This window comes from Anser cygnoides, chromosome 2 (genome assembly GCF_040182565.1).
Source record: "Anser cygnoides isolate HZ-2024a breed goose chromosome 2, Taihu_goose_T2T_genome, whole genome shotgun sequence".
NCBI classification, from domain to species: Eukaryota; Metazoa; Chordata; class Aves; order Anseriformes; family Anatidae; genus Anser; species Anser cygnoides.
The window spans coordinates 71396500-71417692 of NC_089874.1; the positions used below are offsets into that span (position 1 = coordinate 71396500).

Here is a 21193-nt window from a genome sequence, read left to right on the forward strand (position 1 = left end):
CCAAATGCCAAGTTTCAGAGCTTACATCTTGGCAACTGCAAGACTTATTGGCCTGGAATTTGTTATGCCAGCAGTACTGCCTTGTAGCATTTATTTCACAGATTTTCATTAAATGGAGGAAGACAAGAGAGAATAGTGCTTCTAGTGACATCGTGCATCAAACTTTTTACTAACAGTACAGGGAAATCAGTTAAAAATAACTTACTCCAGGCTTTGTTCTGCTGTTTCCCTAGACTTCATTGGAAGAATGACAGCATTACACCAAATATAAAAATGTTAATCTAGAAAGATGATTTATTTAATATCACCCATTTTGAAAAAAAAAATAATAAAAGAGAGAAGAGAGAGAAAGAAGGAAGCTTAGAACAGCATAATGAACTAAAAATATTATATTATGCTTGAACATTCATTAACTTTGTTCTAATTTCTCTTTTGGGAGAATGAGTCAGCAGAAACATGCTTAAATTCCACTAGCTTTAGCATCTACTTTCAATATTTTGCTAAAGACAATGAATGCTACAGTAATAGGGCTGAACCTCAGCTGAGTTAAGTTGTTAAAGTGCCATTTCCAGTGGAGTGATGACAATTCATTCTGACTGAAACGTAAACTTTCGTGCTAACATACTGTAACACTTTCCATCACACTGTAGACTGTCTACACATGAAATATAATGCACCTAATGGCATTTAATTAGCTATCACGGGAGGCATCTGTCACACTATAATCTTTCCTAGTCACTTGTAAGGTCCTCTACCGCTTAGTCTCCCTCTGCTTTTCAATAGCATGCCTTGTGGTGATGTTAATCTACACCCAAAGATATCAGCTCTCATCTCACCTTGTCACTACCTCTACTTTGCAGCTTTAACCTACCCCTTTTACTTGGGGAGGACTCCTCATGATACTTATGAAGTCTCTTTAATCCCATCCTCCCCAAGAAGGCAGCTAGAAATCATTAGCATCAAGCTCTGCTTAGAGTCATGAGAATCTGAGAGGGCTGAGCCTGGTGTGATGTCAAATGAAAGCACAGACCCATTCATGCCTTTTGAACTTACGTTTCTGTTTAGTTCTCCACAATGCAGTTTTGCAGTTACAATGCTACATTACAACCTCTCTGAAACATGAGCTGGCAATGTTATTATTTCACATTGCATTTTGATGCTTCTAGAACAATAATATATATATAGAATGCCAATTAATCATTTACATTTACCATTTAAAAACAATAGGACTTCAGCTGGTCAGTATTGCTACAGTCATTTAAATGGTCATACATAAGTAAGAAGCTGATTGTAATAGTTCAGCCGAAACCTATAGCAGGTGTGTAAGAATGGGTACACTCAATGGAGTGAACCATAATCAGATAATAAGAAGGACTATGTACTATAGTTACTTTGTTTCAATGCCTGTCATCAGCTAAAGGTGTCATCTTTTTTTTGGATTAAAATGAAAAATCACAGATCTTCTTTCTTAATTTGTAGCCCACAGCTTTCCCCCAAAACAGTTAACATAAAAATTTTGATTGGGAAAAGGGGGAGCATGAGTTCTTTTCCATTGTGATTATTTCTTTCAGATGTTGAGGATAGTATTCTATGCTTAAATTAGGAACTCTGCACTTAAGTTTTCTTCAAATGGTTTTCACCAAAATTTTAAGATTTTGGCTTTACTATAATAATGCCTTTTGCGCTATCACTGCTTTGTTCTCGTTAAAAAAAAAAAAGCATTTTTTTAAAGAATTGCTGAACCTAGAATACATCAGAGTCTAATATTCTTTTGATCCATAGTTGCTTGTTACTTTTCTGATTGTCTTTAAATGCCTGCTTCAGACCCACTGATATATTAACTCTATTTTCTTTACCTGGCTAATTCATGTATGTGAAATGTTTCTGGTTTCACTACTGTCCCCTTTTCCTCATTAGTGGTGCACAGGTTTTCTCAGGCATTTGAAAAGCACATGCTGTTGCAGAATACTTTCTAATCCATATTTGCCGCTAACTGAATTATACATGGGTGGCATAGCACATATTCAGTCTTCCATCCTTATCTGTTACTTCATCATTACTTTCAATCTGCAGTGAAAAATGTGACTAACACGTTGTGTGGTATAAATAGACACTTCAGGTTGAGATCATTTATGCATGGTTTGAATTTTGATGAAATTTTATACTGCCCTCTGGGCTAAACACTTAACCTAAGTGATTGTCCCAATAATTTTGTTGAATCAAACCTTTCTGGATGGAAGTTTTACCTTTCATTATCTTCTAAATTGTTTACTATAAAGCTTTCCAGGAGTGTTAGGAAGCAAATAAAAAGGACACAGTTTCTGTTTATCAGTGATTCTGTGAATAATTATCTTGTCATTATAAACGACTGGAAATAGGAATATAAAGTACTTTAACTCAAAAGACTATGTGTTAAGTCATTGCTGTCCAACCTCAATATTTTTTTTCTTCTACAGCCACAAGATTGGAGGTTATGCAAAATTTGAAAGTATAACTGTAGATCTGTCTACTTACAAATATTTATGTATAAATATATTTACAGTTGGTACAATTCATTGTGCCGATTTATGTAATTTTTAATTTTAGTATTTTAATTGTAGCAGTTGTATGATCTTCTTATATTTGTTTACTATTAAAATTGCTTCTGCTGTATTTCTGTCATTTTTAAAAACGATGCTTCAGGTCTATATTTGGGTTAATTTTTATTTCAATTACAAACATTCTCTCCATGTGGCTTTATTGTTTTTGATGTTGAAAAGTCTGGAATTTATTATTATGAGCTGAAAGCAATCATTGAACACTGACATTTTAAGTATGAAAACAATGCAAGTAATTGTCATTCATTCAGTTAAGATATTACATTTCTTGCAACAACCAATTATAAGCCGGTGCTTTTAACTGGAAATGTGTCTCCTTCAGTTTTCAGCTGAGCATTTTGTATAGATTTTCATTGTTCATAACCATGGGAAGTTGCTGATCAAATATCACCCGTTACTTTTCCTTAGCAATCTTTAAGTTAATGGCCCTAATTTGTAAACTAAATTTAGGAACTGTTTCTTCTTCAGAAAGTGACAGCTTTTTAATAAATTTGAAATGTCCAGACCAGAAGAACTAAGCGGCTTGGTTCAGAAAGGTTGTCACTCTGTTGCATGCTGACCATCGTGTTGGCAGTCTCCATGGTACCCTCTGTAGTCCCTGTTTTCTAGTCCTCTCAATGGAGGTTGGTCACGGAGTGGTCTCCCATCCTGCCTGTCCTCCTGGCTTTCTTTGGTGAAAACAAGTCTCAATGGGATGAGGATGGAGGGAATGGCACTCAGGTGAAGAAGGTCAGGGTGTGCATCTGGTGATCATGAGGTCAGTGTTAACCCCGAAAGTATTTGGCCAGTAGTTTGACCATGGCACTGTGTCTCATCTCCCCATTTCCCACTAAAGCAAAGGCTTCCCAGGGAGGCTACATACTTGTCCCCATACAGCTTGGTCTCTTTGCCTCTAAGTTGCACATTGGGACGTTTGACTCTGGTATATACAAGTGAGGTGATCTGGCAAGAGTGCCTTAAACAGCTGTGGGCAGTAGAAATGAAGAGCTGGTTACCAGTTCTGAAGAGAGAGACTGCTGAAACAAGTTTTATTTTTTCAGCACCAAAATCCAAGCATTTTATCAAGAAAAAAAATCACATGGAAAGCTGGTTTTCTGACAACCACTGCTAGTCAGAAGTCCCAATTCTCTTTCACACAGCAGTCTCAATGGAAAATTTTATGGCTAGCCCTAGTACAGACTCTTTCAGAGGTGTTGAGCACCCACTGTGCCCATTAATTTAAATAAGCCCATAATGTGGTTTACATTTAATAAACTTGCAGCCTCCACATGAACCAGGTTTACTGAGTGTTGCCTGCTTTCCTGCTGGGTCTGAGTCTGCTGGTCTGGATAGTGTAAGAGACTTGGACGCAGCACATGCCTTCACCCCTTGTGTTTGTTAGAACTCCAAGCAAAGACTACTGAGAATGTGTTTTTACCCAGTAGAGAAGACTTTTATTTGAGGATAAGCTTGCACACAAGTAAACTGAAAAATGAAAAGGTTTGTATATGGAAGAGCCCTTTTATTTTTGGTTGTGCTACAGCTAAGTTATCAGAATTGAACTCTGATAATTTTGATAAATAAAAGCAGTGTATTGCTTTAGCAGTTAACACAGCACTTACACAGAAAGATAGCCTATTATTCATTTTAAAATCTTCAGATATAGTAGTAAAAAAACAAACAAACAAGCAAAAACAAACAAACAAACAAAAAACCACCAAGTGCATATTAGGAAAATTAGCAAAATAAAAATAGATCAGATATTTCACCAGCGTGAATTATCTTGCAAGTCTAGTGACTTCAGCAGGGCAGATATGTCAACTAAAAGCTGAAGTTTAATGCATACTTCATACAAGAGGATGCATGTGATTTTTACAGAAAGAAAGTGTGAAAAGCAGTGTATGTGTGATTATATGCTGATTTATTCTTATTTACAATAAGAGAGCCCAAATAACTGTAGCTCACATCAAAAGTTTCCCATTTTTGACATTCTGAATTTAAAGAGACTAGTGGTGGTTGCTTTTGTAACTCAGCCTTGTCTGTTAGGCTGCCTGCATATGTTTCCAGCATTGTGTTATCCAACTCTGCTCATAATAAATCTAACCAGTTTATTGTTCAAGAGTCTACACCAAGCCCTTGTCTACAATCAAGTTCTAGTTTAGTTGTTACTAAAGAGGAAAAGATTTGTGGGAAAAACATTTTACAGTCCAGTGTTGACAAATGTCTGGAGTTTTCAATACCCTAATGTTGTCTGGTTAAACGGATCCACAATCACCTTTGTTTACTTATCAGTAGGGCTGAAATTTGTTTTTGCATTTTGGTGGCATACCAGGATGATTTGCTCGGTATGGAGTTCTCCACTTCTCTTGCCTTTCCAGGGACTTGCCAACCCTTCCCTGGTCCTCTCATGCAGCCTCTGCCAGCCCTCTGGCTTCTGGCCAAGTCGGAGCTCACAGGGTAAGGACAGTCCCCAGGGTATAGCACTTGGATAGCACAATGAAAGATACATTTTCAATTTACACTCCTTCTTCTTACTATGAGTGCATTCTCTGTGCTCTGTGTCGTCTACCACAATGCTTCCCAGAGCAGTGCCAGAATGGATGACACACCAGTATTTTGCAATCTGTCTCAAGCTACCCACTTGAAATGAAGGAAGCATGTGACTGCATGAGAATCAAGGATATGTGGTATAACTGTCCTGGTTGAGTGTGGTTTTTTTTTTTTTTAATTATTATTATTATTATTATTATTGACAAAGCACTTTTCACTGAAAAATTAAGATTTTCAAAAAATGTATTTGTGGGAAAAAGGTGGTGTTAACTCTTCTTCCAATTCAGGAAATTATAATTAGAACAAAGGTTGGAGACTGTTGAAATATTCTATCTTGACATTTTGAAGAGAACATTTTTTTTGAAATTACTTTTGCTTCACGTTTTAATATATACAGAAGGGTTCATTTTCTATTGAAAAGGTCAAAATCATTTCAAGCAGTTTAAATGATCAAAACAGGTCCTTTCATTAACCAGAATATCAGTTCATGAATATTTTTTATGTTGTTTTCAACATTTTTATATTTTTTATGTTGTTTTCAACATTTTTATCCCAATCTGGGATCAGAATTATATTTGAAAATCTTCATATGAAGAGAAAGCTACTTCTCATCTATCTTTATTCTGAAATCAAAAACTTTTAAAATACCTTCATACCTTACTTAAAGTGAGCTCCAGTGAAACGTGAAATAAATAATACACATTCTCTTTGCCTACATTGGTAAATAATTACCTTGTGAAATCCCACATCTCAGCAACAAAAAATTAGATTTAGCATGAAAGAAGAACAGGCATTAAAGACAGTTGGCCCACCTGCAACTGGCTTATTTATCCAGGAGTATATATTTATTGCCTGTACTTCAGTATCTTTTTATATTCTTATTATGAGGAATGGTATGGAAAAATGTTATAGGTAGGGACCTTCACGTTCATTTTGCTTCACATGAATGGCTGTTACATGTCTTCACTTCATTCTTCCTTGAGTGCTCTCTCTCTGCCATTTCTCTACCCAATCTCTTTTATTTTCCCTGCTCTCTTGTTTCAATTTCTGTCAAAATCAATAGAGTTCAGACTAATGATATCTAGGGTATTATCTTAATTTTAAGAATGGATTGGATGGCATGTTCAAAAATTATTACATAATAGAAGGATATTCACAGAGAAATGTTACTGAATTTTATGCTCATTTCTCACCCAGCATCATAGAACCTGTTTTTTCCCAGATTTTCCCTTTTGTGTCTGTGTGGAATCTGAAAACTTTCAGCATTTATTCAAGATGTCTGGACCTTTGACAGCCATGTGGCAATTCCAGATGCAGCCACTGGACTGTACAGATTTGCTCTACAGCACATGAGAAGTGACTCTTCTGTGCCTGAGACATGTTAGATCTATTGTGTGTGGACTAATAGCATGCAAATGTGCAAGAAATGCGGTGCTCTCTAGATGCCTTGGACTTAACACATATGCAGCTCTCTGGACGGTACTGCAGTAGTACATCTGACATAACCCTGACTATCGGACCGAGTGTGTATATGCTCTGCAGTGCATGGGAAAATCTGTTCCTTATGAGAAAGCCCAGAGGTATTAATACTGTAAGTAGAACAGCTGTGGTTCTTGAATATGAAGTGAAAAATACCTTAATTGTTTTATTTTATTTTACAAAATTATGGAAATCTTATGTACTGATTTTTGTTCAGCACAAAAGGCTGTATTTTCTAGTATGGCTCTATATTAGGTTTATTACTACTCTGATCAGTTGGGGGGCAAATTTCCAAGTCACACTGATCAATCTACATATTAAAAAAATACAGCCCCCAAACAAATCATATTGTAAGCAGGATTTCTTCAGCTTCTGGAATTATGGATTAATGAATCTGCCTATATGAAATTCCTAAATGCTGTTTAATGTTGGAATTGCATGGACTTTTGTGCCAGACTGAGAACTGCAGGTTTGATATATGACCTATCTGCCTTCTCTGTTTTACCTTTTCTTCCTGATTTCATGTTGGACAGAAATACCAACTGATGAAATAGCAGGGTCAATTATAAAGATCCATTAAATAAACTTAGATGAGCCTATATACACAGTATAAACATCTTGATCAAAGGATTTGCTTTCAGGCAAAGAGTTGACCAACTGACAAATGATTGTAAATAGCTTTTTTCCAGGCCTGGATTGGGTGATAATAAAGTGAAAAGAATAAAATCTTGAGGAGGCATGCTCTTTCATTGACTATGTTGGAGAAAGTGTAAAAGACTACTTGTGGAAGAAGCAGTGTCTTCCAGAGGAGAGACCATCTCTGGGAAAAGCAGAGGTAGAAAAGATCCTAGCTCACTGAAGAGAACTCTGACCTCAGTCAAAGGAGTGCTCAAGAGCAGTGAAGACGTGCGGAAAGGATAATGCATTAGGCCTGTGTTTTTTCCACTATATGCCCCAGGAAAGATGCATCATTAACAAAGAGCAGTCACAAAGCTGCAGTACTGCAGCCCTGGAGGTTAGACCTCACCTGGAGAGAGGCTGAGACAGCTGGGATAGTGCATCTCATTTTTCTGGAGGTCTAACACCTGTGCCCAGAAATTATGCCAAAAGAGGCCAAGGAAAGAAATGTTATTTCTGTCTCTTGGCAATGGTGATACAAGATCACTGAAAGAGAGCAAGAACATCGAGGTAATCTGACAATTGACACATCAAGGATTAGAGGCTATATTAAAAGAACTATTAGGCATGTCAATTAATTTTCCTTTACTTCATTAATGAGCATCTTAGCTATGCATCTTCTGTTTGAAGCAGCAAGCAATCATTTTTCCAGGTTCCTTCATGCTATGACAAGTCACAGTCCTCCTGAGACACAGATGAGACAGGGTATAATATAGCATGATTATTGTTCCTAGTTTCATGAATGACTCTTAACTTTCCAACTGAAGGGAAATTTAATACTTATTTTGAATGTCAAATGCTGTCTAAAAAAATGAAACCTATGCAATTTGACATTTTTCAAAGCATCAGCTTTTACCATACTTTGAATCTTATTCTTTTGCAGTAACTCAGTTTATCCACTACTTCCAGTCTGAGATTCCAGTCAAAGAATCAAAAGAAGGAAGAAAACAACAACAAACAAAAAAATAACAACAACAAAGCACCCAAACCAGAGCACACTCCTCCTTTTACCATGAGAGCTCTGAAGTTGCTGATGACCTTCATTAAATGCCACAACAAACTTCTGATGTTCTCAGCAGTGAGTCTCATGACCCACAAATAGAAGCCAATCTAAATCATGGACTGGTTGTATTTGTCTTTTGTGTCTAGAAGTCTGCTGCCGGAATTTGCTGAGTGCCTCTAAAAATATAGCAGAAGGTTAACTGACAAAAGGCATTGTCTTTGTAAATCCTACCTTCAAATTTTGAGCCTAGCAAGTAAAAACTATTTAATGAGTAGACACACACACACAAAACAAACAACAACAACAAAAACAAAACCAAAAAGCAAACAAGAACAACAAAGAACAACAATAAAAAACACAAAACCCTAAATTCTTCTCTGTCTCTTACTCCTTTAGGTAATGATTCAAAGTCTTTAAACTGAAAGAATAATATCAAATACAACCTGTGAACCAATCTGGCTTCAGATGAAAACAGAAGTAAAATTTTAAAAATGACACAGTATATTAACATAATTTTAAGGTTACACAACTAAAATATCACCAAACAGAAGCTAGGAGATGTGAAAACTGAAGTTTTAACATAACTTAAAGTTCTGAAGCATTGCGGATCAAGTAAGTTTTAGCTTGATCCCTAGGGATACAAATATTATTAAAGCTACATATTAAGCAAGAAAAAGAGGCTACAGAACACCAAAAGCCTGAGAGAGCATTACTATCTGATCAGAGTCAGAATATTTCAAACTACTTTATATCCGTTAACCACAGTTCTTTTCAGTTACATTTCAGCACCTGAATTCCTTTGGTATCTTTGGAAATCTCACCCTGACTGCCTCGCCTGACTTGAGATTTTTATTTATTATCATTGCTGCTAAATTTAATGGGAAGGTGATCAGGCTCCTTAGCTAAACTAAATTAATACTGCGTAAACATATCTGGTGTACTAGGCTTTATAATTAAACAAAAAACTCTGGATGGGAAGGCTGGACCAATAAGGATCCTGCTACACTATGAGCTGTTGGAGAGAAAAGGAGTAACAGGCTCAGTAGTGTTAGCCCATCATTTCGAGTCTTTACAAGGGCCAGCTTGTCTGGGTGCGGGAAGTATGACCACTTTGTAGATACTTCTATTTGAATGAGATATCAGTAGATTTGAGTCAAGTGAGCATTGTCAAAATGTCCATGTGACCTTGTCTGAATGCAGACCAGTAGTGGAAGACCTTATAGGTTTGAGATAATGGGATTTTGTCCTCTAGGATTGTGTGGATGTCTTTGTTGTAGATTGAAAAGTAGATACTGAATAAGTGCTAAGGCTGATTGGAAAACTAGTGGGTTTTTGTTTGTTTGTTTGCTTCTTGCTAAAAATCCAGCCTTTCAGCAGACTAAAAAAATGTTAAAGTTTAAATTCAGAATCACGTGTGGTGCCCTTTGAAGGTTACTGTTTAAGTGTTTATTATTCTTACTATCTAGGTGAATCAGTCTCTTTGAAAAGCTGCAGTTATATTTTTCAGGTATTTGGATTTCTTTGATGGAAAATCTAAAGCTCCCAAGAAAAAGCTGAACCATATCTTCATAAAAAGACAGTGAAAAATATTTTCTGTGAGTTTTCACAGACAACATAACCAACAGACTGTATTATTTTGCAATACTTTTGAAGAAAATATACACAGACAAAAAAAAAAAGCAGAGAGGTTATTTACATTGTAAGTTCAATATCTGGTAACTATCATTTATCAGAGACAGCAAAATAACAAGGATTTTGCTCTGCCCAAATACATTATTTTTCACCTTTGGAAGCTTTGGTCTAATGACTCCTGAACACTTGGTTTATTTCTTAGCCAGGTTTCCTAGGAAGGCAAGGTGAATGCAGTCAGACTGAACTACCCCTAATAACTTGTAAACTTCTGTCCAGTTTCAGCCAAACTTGGTCAAGAAGAATAGTGAGATTCAGTTACTACAGATTTCATGGGATTAGAGGTCTGGATAGAGGGGAAATACCTCAGTTATTAACCCAGCGGAGACTGCAGCATAACACAGAATCAGTTCCACTGTTCCAGGGAATCCTTGTGGTATGGGTGAAGTCTCATATCCCTGTCTCTTCTGAACAGTCACTTTTTAGAAATTGTGTGATGGATAAGTAGTGTAACGCATCAGAAAGAACAAGTTAATTGGCATCTTTAAAAGGTATGTACTCTTCTTTACTCTTGAGAAAAACATTATTTTGTTTAGAGGTGCCAACTCTAAAATAATCTTCCATCGTTTGATTAAGATTCGATGATTAAATTCCAAGTACCTAGGCGTCATAACAAAAGCTCTTCAAAACTGCAAAAACTCATATGGATATTGATTAGCTGTGAATTTAATGAGTCACATTTTATTTTTAAAGGAATTTGCCTTTTCTAAGTCCTCACTTTCTGCTCTCTCAGTATAAAGTTAAAGCTTTCTGTGACAGTGCCGATGTCTTAGGCTAGCATACTACATAGATTGGGAGAGATGACAGAAAATGTAATACACAAATAAATATGTTCTTTGCAGAGAGTTATTTGTAAGCTAGTCTATTTTTTGCACCCCAAAATTCTTCACTTACCCCTATGCTTCTCATTACTCTCCTATACTGGTGTTTTTTCCAATGATGCTGGTTTGTGTTTTGGCTCATATTGGAGGTCACTCAGTCACACCCAGCACAGCTGTTTTGGATGCGTCTGAGAGGAAATGCCACAAAGAAAAGCACAGACCCAGGGCACAGTTTTATCTAGAGCATGCAGAAAACATGTAATGAGTTTATTATATTATACTTTCAGTATCACAAAGCAGCATTTCTACCAGGAAAAATATGGCCCTTGTATCATTTGAGTGCATATTTTTACACAGTTGGAGCTATGTATTGCCATGGTACTGTGCAGTAATTAGCTGTAAATTCCAGGCTTTCTTAGCACCAGAGAGAAAGCTTTGCTTTTCATAACAAATGTCCCCTTTGGGAAGGAAATTTCAGATGAAGACCATTTCACTGGATCAATAGATGACACCAACAGGAAAGGAAGCCTGCATTTGTCTTGCCATGCCTTACATGTAGCTATGGGCAATAGAGGAATGTATGTTATCTAGAGATTGTTTCTGATAAGGTGATATCCCTCAAACTCCCAGTGCAGCTAGCAATCATACATTGATTTCAGAGAAACAAGCTGTGGCAATTCTTTAATTTCTGCTTTATACTCTGGAAGCAGAGGACTAAGGCCATGTCTTCACATTGAAAGAAAATTTGTGAAATTTCTTTCCAAAGGCAGCCTGTTATAATGCTGCTTGAACACCTTGAACACAGCTAATATCCATTATGTCATATAGGATAGCAAGCAGGAAGGAGAGCACTGCACAAGAAATTACAGTTTTCTTTCTTTCGCTTTCTCTATTTTTTAAAGGCAGAAGACCTGATTTCTATAAACAACCCCCTAGAGGTACTCCCCTACCAATAGCAGTCCACTGTGGAATAGATAAGCTTCTCATTATGTATCCCCCATGTTTTGATCATCATTTCTATCACGGTTGACATTCTGGTCCAGTTATATCAGGTACATTCTGTATAAGTCCTTTAGAAGACCGGGATAAAACCCTGCTGAATGCAGGATCGTTTTGCCTTGGGGAGAGAGTTAGTCAAAGTGCACATAGTTCAAGGTGGATTTCTAGTCAGATTCTGCAGCACTGGGGCATTCTAAAAGAAATATTTTTGAATTGAACATAGCTCAGAAGGAATTAAATTAGTTCTTTAATGTTTGTTTTTTTCTTCAGAGCCATCAACACAAATTACATTCTAAAATAGGCAACTAAATATAATAACGCAGCATTAAATTGAAAAGAAAAAGTTAATACTGTTATTATGTGATGCATTTTTTTTGACTAAATTGTATAGATAATTTCCACCATAATTTCAGTGGTGTTTATAAAGATCTTTTAAAAAGATTTCAGTTTAACATTTCCTATAGCTGTACTTTTTCATAATATAATTGAATTTAAGATATCTTTACAGTATCTAAGTTTTCTCATCTTGATAACTACTTAATGATGTTTTAAATATAATAGCATTCCAGAGTATTCTGCATATGCACATAACATTTTTTCCTTCCCTTCTTTTTATTTTATTTCATTTTATTTTATTTTTAAATTCCCTCAGGCTTTTAAAGATTTATCTAAGCTGGCCTAAAATAGATTTGTTTCTTTCTGAAATCAGCTTGTATTAAAGTAAAAATATATTTTAAAGTGCAGTGCTATAACATCAGTCACCTGCTCAAAACTCAGATTGTTCTCATTTGTCAAAACCTGGAAGAAGAGTTCTTCCAAATGGTTTGTTACAGCTACATTTGGACAAAGTAAGCATCGTAAATACTCTGAATACTTCAGACAGTTTTCTGTTTGTGAGATTTATTTCACTGTACTGCATTTTCCGTGTAATTTCATGAACTGCCTTATCTGGCCACATTTAAATCTGCAAGGATTCATTTGTAACTACGTTCTGACTGGCATTACGTGGTTCACATTGTACTTGATTTTCCTCATGGACTAGTATTCCTGCATTAAACTCTTCTGTGCATGGACATATTGACACACAAGATAATATTAACTAAGAAGATAGTATTAACTAAGAAGAATTGATGTCAAGAAAAAAAATAATTCCTAATGAAAAAATTGCTATAAATACATGTCTCCTCCTTCCCCCAGACTCCATTTGTTTTGCCTGTTTAGTGCTATCTTATAAAATTTACTATAGAAAAGGGAAGGTTATTTTTGTCTGGTCAGTACAGAAGCTGACAGAGGAATAACGCTAATGGTCTTTTAGAAACATATTATGTACAAGCTACAGCCATAGATTCACTTTTTTCTCTCTCTGTTTCATACCCGCCTATTCCTATTGTGAATGAGTATTATAAATCTGCACATGAAGTGAACTGTGCCTTCAGTTCAACAATCGACATCCTAACTTTAGCATCTTCACACATGTATGATTAACCTGTTGCAAGTGAAAGAATAAGAGCATTCAAGAATTCAATTTCTGTTTCAGCTTTTTGCTGTAAAAAATAGATACAACTGAGGAAGTAAAGGAGCTTTGACTTGTGGCTTGTCTGTGTTCATATAAAATGAAGTTTCATTGCTGCACAGCCAGGCAGCAAAAGGTCTTTCTGAAACAAGACCATCACATGCATCTCCTGCCCTGCTACGTCCACAGCAGCCTCGAGTTTTTCAATGCTTACGGAACGTGGCCATTTGACTCCAGCTGTACAGACCAACACTCCTAGTGTGATACTGCTACTAATTAAGTCCAGGATGGAAAAGAGGAAACGATCAAACTTGTGACTTTTTCCCTTCCCTTCCCTTCCCTTCCCTTCCCTTCCCTTCCCTTCCCTTCCCTTCCCTTCCCTTCCCTTCCCTTCCCTTCCCTTCCCTTCCCTTCCCTTCCCTTCCCTTCCCTTCCCTTCCCTTCCCTTCCCTTCCCTTCCCTTCCCTTCCCTTCCCTTCCCTTCCCTTCCCTTCCCTTCCCTTCCCTTCCCTTCCCTTCCCTTCCCTTCCCTTCCCTTCCCTTCCCTTCCCTTCCCTTCCCTTCCCTTCCCTTCCCTTCCCTTCCCTTCCCTTCCCTTCCCTCCCCTCCCCTCCCCTCCCCTCCCCTCCCCCCCTCCCCTCTCCTCTCCTCTCCTCTCCTCTCCTCTCCTCTCCTTCCCATTCCTTTCCCTTCCTTTCCCCTTCCTTTCCTTTCCTTATTATTTTTTCTTCCTCATATCTGTCTCTTATTTTGAAGCTTCATCATGCTCTGCTTCAACATTCACTGCACACCTTCACCTGTTTGCTTGGTGGAGTTTTGACTAGTACTGAATTGCCATTTCAACTGGGCAACCTCAGAGTCTTTTTTCCCAATGGCCTGCCAGCTAAATTGGTGTGTTACAGATGAATGCACAGCTCACAGATGGTGTTTGAGTGTTTAGAGGCTCTCACAAGTAGATACCTATTTGGTCAGGAGGAAGATTACATTTTTCCTCCAGACAGAGCAAATGTCCTTGGGGATGTTTTCTGTGTCAAGGTAAAAACAGTTCCACACTTCAGGTACAAGGGATTCTGTTAGCATAACCAAGAGTATTACATATATATATATATGTATATATTTTTTTTTTTCCTTCTGGATAAGTTATGCTGCTGCTAGTAATGTGAATGAAAAGTTTTATCTTCATTCTCCTGAACTTCTATAGATACTTTAGGCCTAGCATCTCCTTTATTTTTACCTTTTTTCTTTTTAACTGGGTTGAGCTTGAAGGTGTACTTATGAATCCTGTTGCCCTGTAAAGTTCTTCTTCACGGCCTAAACTCTTTGTTTTATTGTTCATGCACAGGTTTGAGTATTTATGCTACTTGCTGTGGGAACAACTTTGTGGCTAGCACTGTGTTTGTGAGATCTATACCTCCAATGACATCTCTCATCCTCCAATGTAAGGATTGTATCTTTTTCTCATTCATTCATTGTTTTCGTATTTACTTAAAATGGTCAGAGGGCAAGAAGTAGGGGAGGAGTTACATGCTTTCTTTTCCTTCTTGACTGACCTATTCATGTCATGAGGATGAATAACAGACTGTCCGCTGCCTTTTGTTCCTTTCTAGTATGAAATATAAAATAAAGGTTCTTAAAAGTTCTGCAAGCTGCACTTGAGTTTCCTTGTTTCATGTTTGTTCCCATCCAGAGTTGGAACCAGACAGACTAAAATATTTTAACAGTCTGTTCTTGTAAGATTTCCAGACTATTTTGCCACGCCAGCAGGCTCATGAAAATGCAGTTGAGCATGAAATAGGCAAAGTTTTAGTTGCCTACCTAAACTGCAGCAATGATGATAATCATTTATTGTTGTCATTTTTGTTTTGTTATTGTCAGATGCAGCTCAAAACTGAAATGTGCAAAGCACTGACAGCTCTCTACAAAGAACCACACTGTCCTCCAGCACCACTGCTACTCTGATGAACTTGTGAAGCCTCCTTCTTCCTATGCTTCCTTCCCCAGCTTGGCAAGAAATCTCTTCTTGGGAATTTCTCGGTTATTCCCCCAGGAAATTCTTAGTTGGCTAGAGGCAGAAGATGGGCTCCTCTATCAACTGTATATCTTTGGGTGAAGGGGCTGCCGAGGACAAGAATCTGCTGGTGTTCACCAATTTTCTGTTCTTATAAGATGTTTTATAGTGAGGGCTAAGTGTTGACCATACTGCAGCTAGCACAGATGTATTGAGAGGAATATGAAGCTCTTAGCAGTTCCTTCCCTTCTTTAATAAACACATTTTGGCCCAGTGATCCACAGTGCCCATCCCTTAGCATGGAGGGATGTAGTGGTCCCTCCAAGGCAACAGCTGTGTCAGGATACTTCCCTCTGAGCTTTTTGGCGTGAACAGGTTACAGGAAACATTCAGCTGATGTGTTTGTTCTGGCTCCTGGCTATGCGCGTGATGCAGACACCTAGGCTGTTGCTGATCCAGAGCTTGATGCCTGCTGGCCCTCTCCTTGTGAGCTGATGCAGCCTGAACCTTGTCAGGGACTCAGCCTCTGTCTCCCCTCTCCCCAGCATGGTGCGGCAGCGTGAGTGCTGCCAGGTACACTCACATGCTTGTGTCATGCTCTTTGAAGTGAACCAAAGCAATTTCTGCAATTAATGGCTGACTACATTTCCTGCTTTGCAAGCATGTTTACTTCTTAAAGCCTTCCTTTAGTGCTTTTGGATTTTGTATACTTCTGGCAGTTTCTTTTTTCCACCACGTGTGCACCTGAAAAAAAAGCCTGTCATGATTTCTAGTATTTCATCCATACTGTGGTTTTGGATTTTTCAGCAAGCTGTAGAACAAGTGCTTCTATCAGCATTTGGAATAACCTAATATTAGGAATAACCTAACATCCCTTCAGATTTTTGTCGCTTCTCTTACAGCAGATAGCCCCTAGATAGCCCCTGTAAACATTGGTGGTACCCACTTTCTCAGTGCTCGCAAACCGACGGATATGAAGTGTAGCTGTGTCCTGGAAAGAGATGGGCAAAAGCAGTTTTCATCCTTAGCAAATGTTCACTCTGGTTATGTTCACTTTGCATACAAATAAACCAAAAAGTAGTATTTTATTAGGAATCCAGTGGGTAGAATAATGGACTGTAACTCAGCAGAGCTCAGTTCAGAGCTCTGCCACTAGTTTATTGGGCAAAGTCATTCGTGTCATCGCCATACAGCCTGGAATAGACACATTCTTTGTAATACAATATGAGCTCTATAAAGAAAAAAATATTATGCAGGAGGAATAATAATAAAATCCTTCTAATTATAATAACATTTTATTTTTTACTTTTTAAAATATTTGTGTTGTGCACAGTGGTCTGAACCAGACTCCATTCTGTCTTATGCTTCATCAGTAATGCTGTTAACTGGCTTCCATTCCAGGGACTATGTGTGTTGGTATATTTTCTTTAGATGTACCTTCAAATACAACTGTGCTTTTCCATTGAAAGTGATAACATTTCATTGTAGTAAATCTGGGCAGCATTTGTTGCATCTTCATTGCTGTTGCAAAGCCGTGAAGAACCTGGACTGATTTATGGATTTCACAGTATATTTAAATGCCTACCATTTATGGTGATGACAGGGAGGGGTCCTTTTATTTGTAAACTGAGTAAATGTGTTGCACAGATTCTTGAGCTGTGGAGACTGTTATCTCCTAAAAGTAATTTGCATAAAGTCATTCATGTTTGCATTTGCTCTTCAAATATCTTCTCTGGCTGTATGTATATATAGAAATATAACATTTATTTTGCCTTATTTAATGCGAAGTAAATAATAGATACATTCAGGACTGGATCCTGAATATCTCAGCTGGTATACACCAGTGTAGCTCTGCAACAAACAGGGTTACATCAGCTGAGAATCTGCCCCTACCATCAGCTGTAAGTGCCAGTCTTTTAGTGCATTATACAAATGTTCACCGTAGTTTGTCAGCAGCAAAGCTGTCACCCAACAGTACACACTGCCTTCTATCAACCATTACTTTTCTGTCATCATCATCAAGTGTAGCTTAAGAGAATCTGTGCATCGTTTCTTTCCTTCTGAACAATTTCCATTGAAATAATTGACCTGCTTTTATGGTAATTTGGTCTCCGCTATTTGTTACTCCAGCATTTTGCAAAGAAAAATGCAAAACTAATGCCCTAGAACAGAAACATTCAGCCAAATTACTTACCAGTAATCCAAGGAATCATGGATAAGTACATTCCTCAAGTGGCTTCTCCTTTGGAGCTTTATACTGTTTTCACCCAAGGGTTGAGATTTGGTGTTATTGTGGGTGGAGGGGTTGTTTTGTTTTTGAAAGGTAATACTCATGCTCTCTGCCCTAGAGCAACATTATATAAATCTCCTCTGAAAAGCGTATCTGCCAGCACTGTCACTCCACCCACAAGCTTTCACTAGTGACACCAGCTAAAAATATTTAAAGGGGCTGTTTCCACTTGTTTGGTGCATTTCATTTCATGTTACTGCCTCTTTCTTTCTTCATCGCTCAAAAAAGTCAATAAAAGATATAATTTAAGCCTTGTGTTTTGAAGTGACAACCAGCAAATAGCGTTATACCATGATTAATGAGTATTCAGGAATAGTTTGCTATAGCTTACAAGTAGGTTGGGGCCCACTGAATTTGTGTTACAGTAAATGGAGATATTCCAGTTATGGGTTGGGACCTTCACTGAGTCACTAGATATACTATATTTTCCAGTAATTTTTACCACTGCTGCAGATGTTTACATCAAGGTGTTATGCAGTCCTACGGAAGTACAAGGTAGCACAGAAGTGACACTCAAGGAGTCTGGAGCATCTGAGAAGTTAAACAGTAAAGAGGACCTTAGTTTCAGTTAAAAGCTAGAAACTATGGTCAACGTGTGTGATGAAAATCATGACGTCTTTTAAAGAAAAAAAAAATGCTGTTTTGAAAATCAAAACAAATGTTCTTCAGTTTTACCTAATGAATACGTTTTTCTTGATTTCTTTGACTTCCAGAAAGCTTGGCATTCTGTGGAGTTTCTGTATTGCTATTGCTTTTTTTAGGCGAAAGGTGTACCAAAGTAAAGAGATCGTAGATGTTGCCCTGCTGGTTTAAGCAGGACCATTGTCAGTGGAAGGCTTCTGGGGTTTGATAACAGCTAATGTGCTCTGAATTTCTCTACTCTCCTTTGAAGGTTTGTTGAGTCAGGTGGATTCCCGTGGCTAAGAAAGTCAGCATCTCAGGAAGCATGACAATGCACAGACATTCTGCTCTTTTTCATCTTTGTATCCTGAAAAAGTGCAACTTTTTGGTAGTGATAGTTCACACGTGGAAACATTAGTTCTAGTGTGACCTCTTGAAAATAGACTGGGAATCAATCTGGGGCTGCAGGCACAGTTTGAATATTTTCATTGCTGCCTGAATCTTAGGGAAGTTTGGTAGCAATATTTTGTATTGTGTGCTCACTGTGCTTACACAAGCAGCTTCTACATGGGGGTTGAGTTATGGGGTTGGAGTAGTTGTATTCATGAAACTCCTGTGAAAGTACTGATTGCATAGCTAGGTTATGTCTTCATGAAGCTATCTCACCTTCCCAACTTGGCATTTTGGTCATTAATATATCTCAATGTTTCTGGTACTCCAGGATCACTGTAAATGAAGAGAACTTGGTATTCTCAGTACTCTATTTTGAGCTGCATGCCCTCCTTCTTAATCTCTGTGTTGGGTAGGAGTAATGATTTATGTCTTGAAACATTTTACAAATAGTATATTGAACATTTCACTCCGGTGTTGCTTGTTTGTAGGTATCTTAATTTAGTAAAGTAAACCCAAATAACCTAGTAGCAAATGACTTTTACATGAAATGAGGTGATGATCTCAATACAGACTTTTGTGGAAAATACATGATTCTCTCAGTACAGAGTTGAAGATTGGCAGTGTTCCCTATAGGATATGGATTTCTTCCATGGGTGAGGCTGGGTGGGACATCTATGTGATTTTGCTCGTTTTATGGATAAGAAGAATATTATGAACTAAGACACTAAGACAGTATTCTTTTTTTTCTTTTTTTTCCCTTTTTTTCTCCCCCCCTTTTTTTTTTCTTCCACAAACAACAAACTGTTCAGTCTAAGCTATAAAACTGTGTGGCTAATCCTGCCCTATTAATTCTCCTAAAAGGGTGAATACCTTATGTATAGATTTGGAGATTTAGACAGAAATTATTAAAATGGACAAGAATTCCTTTATATAAAACAAAATGTAGTACTGTCTAGATTCAGAGTTCAGAACACCCAGAGTGCCATGCTTATATTAATATAATACCACAGGCAATTATATTTCTCATTTTATATTTTTATTTGTTTCTTTCTCACAAAGCATAGACTATGATTTCATAATGTTAACAAAATACATGTGGTGATGTTTCTGTAGGCCACTGTGGGTAAATAATTGCAATATGAGGAACGTGATTCATAACGTAGCTTTAAGCCTTTAAAGTAGGACTTTGTGATTGATTAGGATATAAGCAAAGTGGACTGCAATGTTTCAAAAAGCCCTTCAAAACCGCTGACAAATCAATCTATAGTCACTGGAAGAATCACCAATTTCAGACCAACAGATTTTTCTGTGGGAAATTTTGGGGATTTGTGCTTAAGGCCTTATTAGAGACAGATAAACTAATTTTTGTGGTGTGTCCCTCATAACTACGCCTCATGTTCTTTGAACAGCCAGTTAAGTAAAGCTTGTGCCTTCTCATGAGAAGAGGTACTGGGCTGAAAACATCTCCTCCTCTTCCTGCACAGGCATCCTGCTCAACACCAAGTGTCAGGAGTTACACAATGCCAAGAACAGACCCAAAATCCAGGCCTATGGCTGGCAATTTTTTTTTATTTTTAATCTATTTTTATTATTTTTCATTTCTATCTCTCCTGCTCATTCAAATCTAGACCAAGTGCAGAATCCACCTGAGTTTCTCCATTGCTACTTGTACTTCTGAGAGATATGAGTATTAATTTCTGACTGCTACAAAAAGAAACATACAGAGCTATCTAAGAAATACATACATGTAGACAGGAAAATGCTTTAAAAGAGTATAAAGTACAGTGCAAATATTGCTGTCACTTCTTCTCCAGTCATATGCTACACTTAAAAAAGCCAGCATGTTTTCTTCCACAAAAAAGATCTTTATATTTTTAAACTTTCAGAAGCCTCAATCAATATAAATAATGGCCTGAGTACAATGACATCATATTAGTCCTAGAGTCCTGCATCTCAGCTGCTTAGTCATTTAAATCAGTGGAAATAAGCATAGCAGTTACTTTCAAAAGGTCAAAGTAGCTACTGTCTTTTCAGCTTTGAATCAGCTGAGAGACTCCAGTTTCTTGGAAATATAATGCTAAGACTGCATCTCTGCATCTCATTTTTTCCCCTCCTTGGAAACAGTGTAGCAATTAGCTTAAAGGGCAAATCACACGACAGTTAGTAGAATACTATACACTGCAAGTTCCTTTCTATTTTCTCTTTCACTTGAAACTAGTTTAAACAGGAGTTTTAGCCCACATTGTGTACTGAAATATTTGACTGAAGTTCAAATGCCAAAAAGCTCTTCACGTTTTTTAATAAAATAAATCATTTGTCAGTACAAATATGACAGTCATTTTACCATTTTCTCAGAAGGAAAATAAGTGATAAAGTGTCATGGAGAGCCATTTATAAGAAAATTAAAATTAAAATGAAGGCAAAAGTCATTTAAAAACTTGGTTTTAAATGTAATTTGTTGTTTTCTTTGTAAAAGTAGCATGGTTTCTGGGAGGAAGCACCGATCATCTAGACAGCATTCAAAACAAATTTTTTTGTTTGTTTGTTTTGTTTCTTGTCAGAGGTGTTGGTCA

At 37.3% G+C, this 21193-nt stretch overlaps 1 protein-coding gene across 11 annotated transcripts in view; it reads left to right on the forward strand.

Moving 5' to 3' along the window:
• Nucleotides 1-21193, forward strand: part of LOC106034898 (uncharacterized) — a 200365-nt gene that overhangs the window by 120411 nt on the left and 58761 nt on the right. The window lies entirely within an intron of this gene.